Below are 10,376 nucleotides of genomic sequence, written 5' to 3'. Positions count from 1 at the left end.
CAGTCGTGGTGTCAGCTACCACATAAAGGAAAAGGAGTAGTGTTATATTCAGACTGCCCGAAAGCAAACTCCTGGATGACTCGTAAATCACCTCTGTCCTCCTCCGAATACATAAATGCAGTGAAGATGACATGCAACCTCACCGCAGTCAGGTCGGTACCCGGTAGGTCATTCAACACAACCCGTTGCCGCCAAAATGGCTGCAACGAGACAGAAACCCTTGGACATGTGTTGGGATTCTGCCGGAGCACTGAACTAATGCGCAACCACCGCCACCACCGTGTAAGATTGTCGATTGCTCAAGGCTTGAGACAGTGTGGATTTGAGGTGCATGAGGAGGTTCACTGCGTCTCTACCGATGACTCTAATCGGAGGGCGGACACCATAGCCATCAACAGAGAAGACATTAAAGCAATGGTCTTAGATCCCACCATTCGCTTTGAAAGGGACCTGGATCAGGCTCGGGATGTGGACCTAGAAAAGCAAGCTATTTATGTTCCATGCTTGCCTCACCTTTCATCTAAGTATAAAATACCTATCGATCAGTGGATTGTCAGAGGCCTGCTATTCGAAGCAAGAGGCTCAGACATCGAACTTCCTACAAAACTTGAAAGTTCCATTCTGCGAGTTAGAAAAAATAGTAATACAGATACTGAGGGACTCTCTGCAAATCATTCACTTCCATCTGTACCTGAGAACGTGATTGACATTGCTCCCCCACTAACCGTGGGAAAATAGAAGATAACAGCTTCAACGATTAAATTTTCATTTCTTGATATTTTTAAACTCCATTGAATTGAAACTGTATTCCGGATCCAAATGGTCACCCTCATTGGAGGACGGATGATTTATTTCTTTAATAAATCTCTCTCTCAAAGGGATGTTACACATTGATATCGTTGTTCCAGTCCATCCACTTTGTGGGATCCCAGTTCAGTTTACTATGGTTATTTTGAGGCTTGCATCAATTTTTGGGAGCATTTTCTACCCAGCCTAGAATCAGATTGAAGACAAATTTTACACTTGTGTACATGCTGATGATAATTCTTTCTGGACATGATTGAAGTAGTGAGAAAGTACTAGTGTAAGGCCCTAGTTCACCAGACGGGGAGCAAAGGTGGATAGAAAGTATGGTCATAAGGTAGTTTATCATCTGTAATTCATCAGGCTTTAAAACTTAGCGACAGAACGTTACAGAGAGGAACATAGTTACAAAACAAATTAAACTGCTGAAACACATGGCAGCAATAACACCAATGTAACTCCATTGATTTTGGAAGACAAGTATGTCTCATAAATATAAACATGTTTTATGATGTTCCCTAAAAAGTTTCTCAACTAATTACAAAGTTAGTTCTGTTGGACAAACTCTTCAATACAATATTCAGTTGAGCCTTTTTCCCACTACAGTATCTTGCATAAAACCATACTGAAAATTAATAGAGCGAAAAGGGCATACTACTGACCCAACTAAAAACACAGTTCAAATGACAAAACCATACTGGCAGTACAAAGGAGGAGCATACTGGGGTATAAGCCCAACACACACGCAGATATCACAATCACTTACCCATTCACAGGTCTATTCGCTGCCACAATCATCAACCTTTCACCCAAGACTTACACTCCAATGTTCGCAGCCCAGCTAGCTTTGGATTCAAAAGGAACCCCTAATGAGACAAGTTAATTCTTTGACCAATCCAGTGAAAATGAGCATAACTGGATACAACCAGCCACCAAGACTATGTTTGAAAACGGAAGGGGAAGGAACAGGAGGGGGAACAACCAATATGGAAACAGAAAAATAAACCAATATTACACTATACATTCTTAAATAATTGCGCAGGTGCACTTCAAGTGTCCATTGAGTGTCGTTTGAGTTGCAGATAATAATTCGGAGATTATGTCTTGTTATATGATTTTTGAGAGAAAAACAGTCATGGAAAATAAATCTGTGGCAACCTCGCCGCCTTAAACTGGGCTAAGCCCATAAAATTCACTTTCACTGTTTTATTGCTGGACATGGGCTCTAAAGGAGTTATAATTTGCACTGGTGCATGGCACTGAAAACTTGAATAATACCTCAGATGTTAGATAACACATAGCTTTACGGCTAGTAAGTCAACGAGGTCAGTCACCCGCTTTTCCAGCAAGTGACACACAGCCTAGTAGCCGACAGGTATTCTTAGTAGGTCAAGTAAACGGAGCTGGTTGCATACTCAACACAGATGAGACTGATGTTTTCAACAGCTGGACAGCAGACCAGATAACACTGGTGACTAGTAGTGACCCAAGGCAGCACACAGCTTATCCCAGGTGAGATGACAGGTAGCAGGTATTGATGCCGTAACAAAATATGGGACAGTATCAAGCAACAAACAGGGAGGCTCCAAACTTTCTCCCAGTGGATCGACTGGCCATCTCGAACTACCAGAATCAGATTTCAGGATTCTCCAATGCCTTGTTATGCCACGACTCCAATATAAATTCCTGCGACACAGATCAAACACTGCAGAAAGGCAGAACCAAACAAGGCAATGGGAAACAAAGAACACTTCTCAAACGTAGTAACCCCCTGTGGGTGGCGGACGCAGACGAAGAATACACCCACGGTATCCCCTGTATGTTGTAAGTGGTGACCAAGGGATGATTGTATTAGAACCATGAAACTACTTGTGGTTAGTACCACTACGCAGGGAACACCATGGGTCGCTTTTACTCGCGCATAGTACCACTATGTTAGGTACCAAATAGGTTTGTGATTAGTAGCACGCAGGAGCACCGTGCAGTCAGCCCCCCCACTTAGAGTTCACTGTCGGCTTTTAAAGTACCTGTGATTGTTACCACTATATGAGTGACGCCATGGTTCTGGCTTGCCTATGATTAGTACCCACTATATGAGGAACACCATGGGATAGTACGAGTCTGTGTGGTTAGTACACTTATGTGATGAACACCATAGGTTTGCGTTGCCTGTAAATGGTGCCGCAGTGTGCGAAACACCATAGGTCTGTATGACGTGCAAATTTCATTACCTGTAAGTAGTACCATAATGTGTGGAATACCGCGAGTGTACGCTACCTTTGATTAGTACCGCACCCTGACCAATACCATGGTTCTACTTCCTAGCAATAACTGCCATTATGAGGGGCCAATGACTTGGATCTTGGACCCCTTTAGACTCGAGCATCATCAATTCAGTATTGTGCTTTAGAAGCAGTCCCTTGGTTAGTAATACTATTGTTTTACATCAGTTTCTGTGAATGTGAGGCACTGCAGGTCGGATCCACTGATTGTTTTAAATTAATATCCATCCATTCATTCTTCGTCCTCACGTTTTGAATTCTGGTCAGTGGAGGATTTTGGACTTTTAATTTGTCATTACATTTCGTCTCATTTCGTAACATTAGGCGCCGATGACCTAGACGTTAGGCCCCTTTAAACAACAAGCATCATCATCAAACGTAGTAAACTAGTGAACATCAGGACATTACATACAGACACAGCACATACTTCATCTAATGAGGCCACAAAACAAATAATCCTTTTGTTGCCCTTCGAAGAAATTCACCGTTTAAATCTTTTGAAATTCCTGTGTACAAATTGGAAGAACAATTTAAGGCCCTTCTAAACCAAGAGTCTAAGAGATGTAACTTATCCTCAGCTGGACTTCCTCCAGAACATAAAACTATCCATGGAAGAAATAAAAAAAAAAAAAAAAAAGCTCCTGGATCTGACCACATTTGTCCGGAACATCTAAAGTAGACTCTTGATGCACTTCTACCATTTTGAACAAATCTCCTTATTACCTGCATTGTCCACCTCCATAGCATAAGTTAGTGTTATTAGCTGCCGTCCTCGGGGGTCCGGGTTCGATTCCCGGTACTGTCAAAAGTTTAAGAATGGCAGGAGGGTTGGTATGTGGTTGAAATGGTACATGCAGCTCACCTCATTGGGGGTGTGCCTGAAAAGAGCTGCGCTACCTCAGGATGAGGACGCAAGTTTACTACTATTACCTGCATTAAAACCAGGACCATCCCTGACACTTGAGAGCTTCTATCATAAAAATCCTTTACAAAGGAAAAGGGGATTCCAGTGACCCCAATTCATATAGAGATTGCGCTGGAGAACATCATCTTCAAAATATTCATGAAGCTTCTCACAACGAACTAACACCCATAGTACAAATTCCAGATTGCCAATATGGGTTTATGCCCAGAAAAAGCACAACACAAGCAGTGACTTTCCTGCTAAATCAAGTCAAAGGAACATTAAGAAAACCCAAAGGGAAATACTATACAGTATTTGTGGATTGCACGAAAGCAAGATATGCTTGCAAGATACACATCGGGAATCTAAGACAAGAGATCAAAAGTTTTGTCCAGTGAATTACGTCCGGCAACAACTCGTTTGGAACACTTCTTAGCATACAACCTTATAGAAGTTGACTGACGACAGCATGACCACATCAAGTCTCATCAGGCAGATCAGGTGATCCACTTTTATTCAATATCGCCATGGCAGATATTAGTATATTTCAAGACACCTGAAGTACGACACTGTTACTGTATTCAGATGACATGGTATTAGGATCCTCAAACAAACGAAAATCACAAAGAACATTGATAGAACTAGAAAAATGGATAAATGAAAATCACTTTGAAATTAACCTTTAAAAAAGCAGTTAAAATGACATTTAGGAAAGATGGAAAATTACTCTTAAAGATACGTACCCTCACGTGCAATGAACCATTAATTGCAGTGAACAGATTCAATTACCTGGGTATAATCCTCCAGACCAACAAGATCATTTAGCTATCATGTGCAAAAGAGGTTAGCAAAAAGGATTAAAAATCTAACATCCCTATCTCTCACTACAGCTTTGACACTATTCCATACGCCCATCTAACCCATTGTAACATATTGAGTATTATTTGTTTACCGCAATTTCTGTACAAATATATGGAAGGTCTAGAGAAAAAAGACATGTACATACAAAATGTTCCCTAGACCTATCTTGAGATATTATTTACAGTGTTTACATACTTTTCAAAATACTTAAGTAGTACTATGCAAGATACACATACAGTACTTAATTTCCTACTGTTCTTTCATTGTCTATCGATAGTTATTTCAACAAATTTAACTTTACAGGAGAGAGGAAAAACTGAAATATAACATGCATCATTACATTAATTTTGTTATTGCTGCTTTATTTTGAGATATATTTCCACAAAATTTAAACTATACATAGAAGGCATTGTGATATAATGTAATTCAAAGAAATGTGAATGTATTTTACATTCCTGTGCTCGTATACTCCCTTTCACTCTACCAATCATTCACCCACACACTCACAGACATATGAAGCATTTACATTATATTTTTCTGTATTGTACCGGGAACAGCGGTACGAAACAAAGTCCCCGTAATTAAATTTAAAACTTGGCGTTACGCGCCGGCCCAGCAGCGGAAGAGAGACTGGAACAGCGAGCAACAGCTGTGTGTGACGTAGAGCGGAATGACGCTCCGTAACACGGAGAGAGCCTAGATCAGTATGGAATGTTCCTTGAATTTCTTCGGTTAATAACTTTCCCCACGATAATAACTAGACAAAATCAACCACATCATCATGTAGCCCGATATTTTATCTTCATTCCTGCAAGGCTTGATAGAAATCCGACGAGAGACGACGAAGTTGTGGAGTGAGATGTGAAGGCATATTTTGGCGTGGATCGGGTATAAATGGAGAGCTGCTTACCTTAGCAGACCAAAGGACGAGCTGACTACCGTAGCGGAAGGACGTACGTGCCTCTCGCTCCGCTTTCTCTCTCCTTTCACCGAGACCTTCAGAGAACTTCGAGTGGATACACTACCTGTCCCAGCCGGTTACCACTTCTCGGTACTTAGGGTTAGATAGGGAATCTGTGGCCCAGGGACTCGCTTAACAACGGATCATCCCGCATCCACTAGCTCGCATTAGAATGTCCCAACAGATACATACACGGGACCAGGCTTGCTACTCCGGAAAGAGCAAATCTTCACTTCCGAAGGAGCAATTTGTCGGCAAGCCTGGAACAATACAGACACTCAACGGAGAACCTCAAGAACTGACGGAGAGTGCGGAGCTGTCGTTATCACGGCACTCTGACCACTCTACAACCGTCAATTCATCAGTGGAGGGCAAAGCGCAGTTATCACTGCGCCGCCCCCCGCCTACCACCCCCATCAGCAATATATTATTCTTTAGTAATAATGTATCGAATATGTCAGTAGGGTTCAACGCTACAAGTGCGCATAGCGTCTCGCTACCGGCTCTCGCTCCGGTCAATGACCCGGCCGAGCGAGAGCTGGGGGTGACTCACCGCACAGTGTGCTCCGAGAGCAGGAAACGAAAAGCGCTGGAGGAGAAGAGAGCAGACTGCACACCTGACTCAATGCAAGTAAACGTAACGCATGACGTTTACCTGACGGGGCACACTATGTATAAACATGCGTGCACGACCACCACCACCAATACTACCACCACCACCACCACGACATCTCCGATCACCACCCCGTCAGTACAGGCCAGCTCGCACATACCGGTGCAGCCGCTGCTCACTCGGCCGGACAGCCACAAGGCCGATCCCCCGAAGTAAGAGCAGGCGGCGCGTGGAGACCGAGCTGGAGTGCGTGACGCTGTGCTCGTGCGACCGGGAACCGAGGCTAGGCCCCGAAGTGCCGGAACCCGAGCACGGGAAGGAGCAGTCACGTGGCTCCGCTGAGCCATTGACTGAGGAACAACAGCAACATAAACTGGAGGCTACCTCTCCCCCCAACACGAACCGAACCCTCAAACCCGACCCAGTGGTCAGCCAGCCGGACGCCGGGAAAGTGGGACCCAGTTCCGCCAACCCGAGCGCACAAGGGAAGGAATGAGAAGAAGAAACGGTCTCGGCGTATGGCGCCAAATAAAGTCCAACCTCCACCCGTGCAAACGAGAAACTCGGATTCGGACGAAGCCCGACTGGTGATTGACCTTTCAGGTACATCCCGGGAGGCCGAAGCCGAAAGCTCCGAAGGAAAGGGACCCAACTAGCACGGGGTGACCGAACCCGAGGTCCCAGCCACCCAGCCGGGAAACCGGGATGACGGCTTCAGGGAGACAAAGGGGAGGAAGAGGGGGAAGGGGAAAGGCAAAGTAGCCCAGCCCCTGAGCCGCAAAGCCCAGAAAGGCGGGACACGCAAGCCAAATACCCGAGCCAATAGCAGTACAGAAACTTCTATCGGCTCAACCCAGCCTCAGCACAACACACACAAGAGGCAGACTCGGCAGAGCCCACCTCCACAAACAAAACCAGTCACCCGTAAGGGGTCAACTCCCCCTCCCCTTACGGTATACACCAAGGACACGAAGAAATTCGAAATGGAGCTCCTCAAAAAGCTAAAGCATGAACAGAGAAATTATTATTTCTCTCGGCCGAGAATAGTCGCGCATGAAGCAATCCGGCTCCATATGTCAAGCTTTCAGAGCTATGAAATCGCTATCGAGATGCTAAAAGGGCTGAACATTAACTTTGTAAAAGTGTTGCCCAACAGCACCATGAGGCGGTTCGTAGTGAGGACCCCCATTAATGGAAGCAATGCGGACGAAATTCAGCTTGCATTGAAAGCACAGGATATCCCGACATTCTCCGTGGTGCGGATGCGAACAGGAAATAGGCCAGCCAAGGGCAACCTATTCCTAGTTGCCGTGGCGGACACCCCAGGAGCGGACAATCTGCGGAAAATGCGGATGCTCGCGAACATGCTGGTGTCGGTCGAGCCGTACCGACCCCCAGCCACTGGCCCCCAATTTGGAGTGTGTCAGAGGCATGGCCATCCAGGGGCGGTGTGCAGACTGGAGCCCAGGTGCCGCAGATGCGCTGCCTCCCACTTGTCCCGCGAATTCCCCCACGGCAGCGACCCCGTGTACTCTAAGTGCGCTAACTGTGGGGGGAAACACGCGGCTAATTTCAAGGACTGTCCCAGCCGCAAGGACTTCGAAGCCGCCCATCAAGGCAAAGGGCTAAAGGGTGACAAGCGTGGCGACCCTAAAGCCCAACCTGGCCCTTCAGGCATAAGCGCTTCACGCAAGCAGAAAAAAGGCCCCTGAGGCAAAAGGACCCTTCAGGTCTTGCAGGCCCTTCAGGCACAAAGAGCCAAAAACAAGGCCATTCAGGCTATCAGCGCCCTTCAGGCGGAGGTCTCTTGAATTTTAAACCTTCACGGACGGAGGGTAAACACAACCCCGGACCCTCAGCCCAACCAGCCCCCACCACCGTCCAAAGCAAAACCTCCAACCATAATAAAAAGAAGGCCCAGCCCCATGCAAGGAACCAAAGGCAGGTCAAGCCCACGCAAGCACATCCCGAGCTGCCACAGGGCCCGCCTCAGGCTAGCTCCACCCCCCGCAGAGAACCTGCCGCTAGTAAACAGGCATCAGCACCACCGCCCCCAACACCACACCAGCCACTACCATTCCACCACCCACACCTGAAACTCTAACACCGGTGCAATAGCCAGAATGGAACATGGCAGGAAGGGTGATCAGGGGAAAGATAGACGAAATTCTGAAAAACGTCTTCCCGAACCTGAACCTAACCGAAATCATAACCAATGGAGTTATGATAGCCTAACTACTGGCAACGCCCCTATCAGTCCCATGGCTAGAGGACCTGGCGAACGCGATCTCTGAGCTCCTAACCCTGGATGGCTGAACAACCCAACGAGGATAATAATAATAATAATAAAAATAATAATAACAATAACACACAAGAGCTTCGAGTTCTAATATGGAACTGCCAGGGCGTCAGGTCAAGAAAATACGAACTTGAAGCCTTCCTAGCCGCGAATACCATACACGTAGCTCTCCTAACAGAAACCTTCCTCCCACCGGGGAAGAAGTTCACCATAAGAGGCTACAAATTACACAGAAGCGACAAGGCTAATAGAGTCGGAGGGGTGACAGTTCTGGTAAGGAAGGACATTAAACATATGGAACTAGACTTACCAGATCTGGCCGAGCTGGAGGCATGCGGAATTGCCATGCCAGTGCGAGGAACACTCAGCAATGTCATATCGGCATACGCCAGACCTAAAAGCCTTAACAAACAAGACATTGAAACGGTACTAAGGCTAAATGGAAACACGATCCTAGGAGGAGGCCTAAATTCGAAACACGCCAGCTGGGGCTGCCTCAGACCTAACTCAGAAGGTACAAAGCTGTACAACCACATGCTATCCCAGGACTATGTGGTAACAGCCCCCAGTGAACCCACGTTCCTAGCGCCAAACGAACAGGTCGATGACATACTAGACATAGTCCTACTGCGACATATTCATCAAAGAGAGCATGAAAGTCATAAACGACCTAGGGCCGAGGCATCAACCAGTGATATTTACACTGGAAGCCAACCCAGAGGAATATGAGAATAACCCTAAGCGCCGACTCAACTATAAAGCAGCCAAATGGGGTAAATTCGAAAGAAAACTCGATTCAATCTACAAGGGACCGAGGACATACAAATAGTAAACCCAGCCCAAACGGATGAATCCTTAAAAACACTCATAAATGCGATCCAGGCAGCCACAACAGCGAGCATCCCGGTACACAAACCTAAACAACACACTAACATCGAAATACCGGCCCACATTAAAGAGCTAATATGCAGACGCAACCAACACAAGCGCAACTGGGCCCGATACCACCACGATGAAGACAGTATACGTAAAAACGAACTCAGAACTGAAATCGAAACCGAACTAATGGAATACAGGTCGCGGATCTGGAATAACAAACTGAATACGTTCGACACAAATACCAGAGCGGTGTGAAACTTAGCGAGATATTTCACGCGAGAACCACACGTGATCCGAACAATTAAGGAACCTAACGGACCAGTATACGAAAACCGAGATAAAGCCGAGGTGATAGCTGACTCACTGGAAGCGGCCTTTACGCTCAATGATGAACCGTCAGATCCCGCCTTCAATAGACAAACAGAGGCCAAGGTAGCGGAATTCCTATCAAACGCACCTAAGCCCGAGGTTAAGAAGACTAATATCCACGAAATTAAATGGATAATAGGTCACCTTAACCCGAAGAAGGCACCCGGCCCAGATGAGATTCAGAACATAATACTCAAAAAGCTAACTCCGAAAGCCCTCGCATTACTCACAAAAATATACAATGCAATGTTACAATTGCAGTATTATCCGGAACAGTGGAAAAAGGCGAGAATCCTTGTATTCGGCAAACCAGGCAAGGACAAATCTAACCCTAATAATTACAGGTCCATCAGCCTCCTGGACGCCCTCAGCAAAGTATTCGAGAAAATACTGCTGAAAAGGCT

Source organism: Anabrus simplex, chromosome 3, assembly GCF_040414725.1.
Source record: "Anabrus simplex isolate iqAnaSimp1 chromosome 3, ASM4041472v1, whole genome shotgun sequence".
NCBI lineage: Eukaryota > Metazoa > Arthropoda > Insecta > Orthoptera > Tettigoniidae > Anabrus > Anabrus simplex.
The sequence above is the reverse complement of the archived record's forward strand: the minus strand, read 5'-3'. Positions refer to the sequence as shown.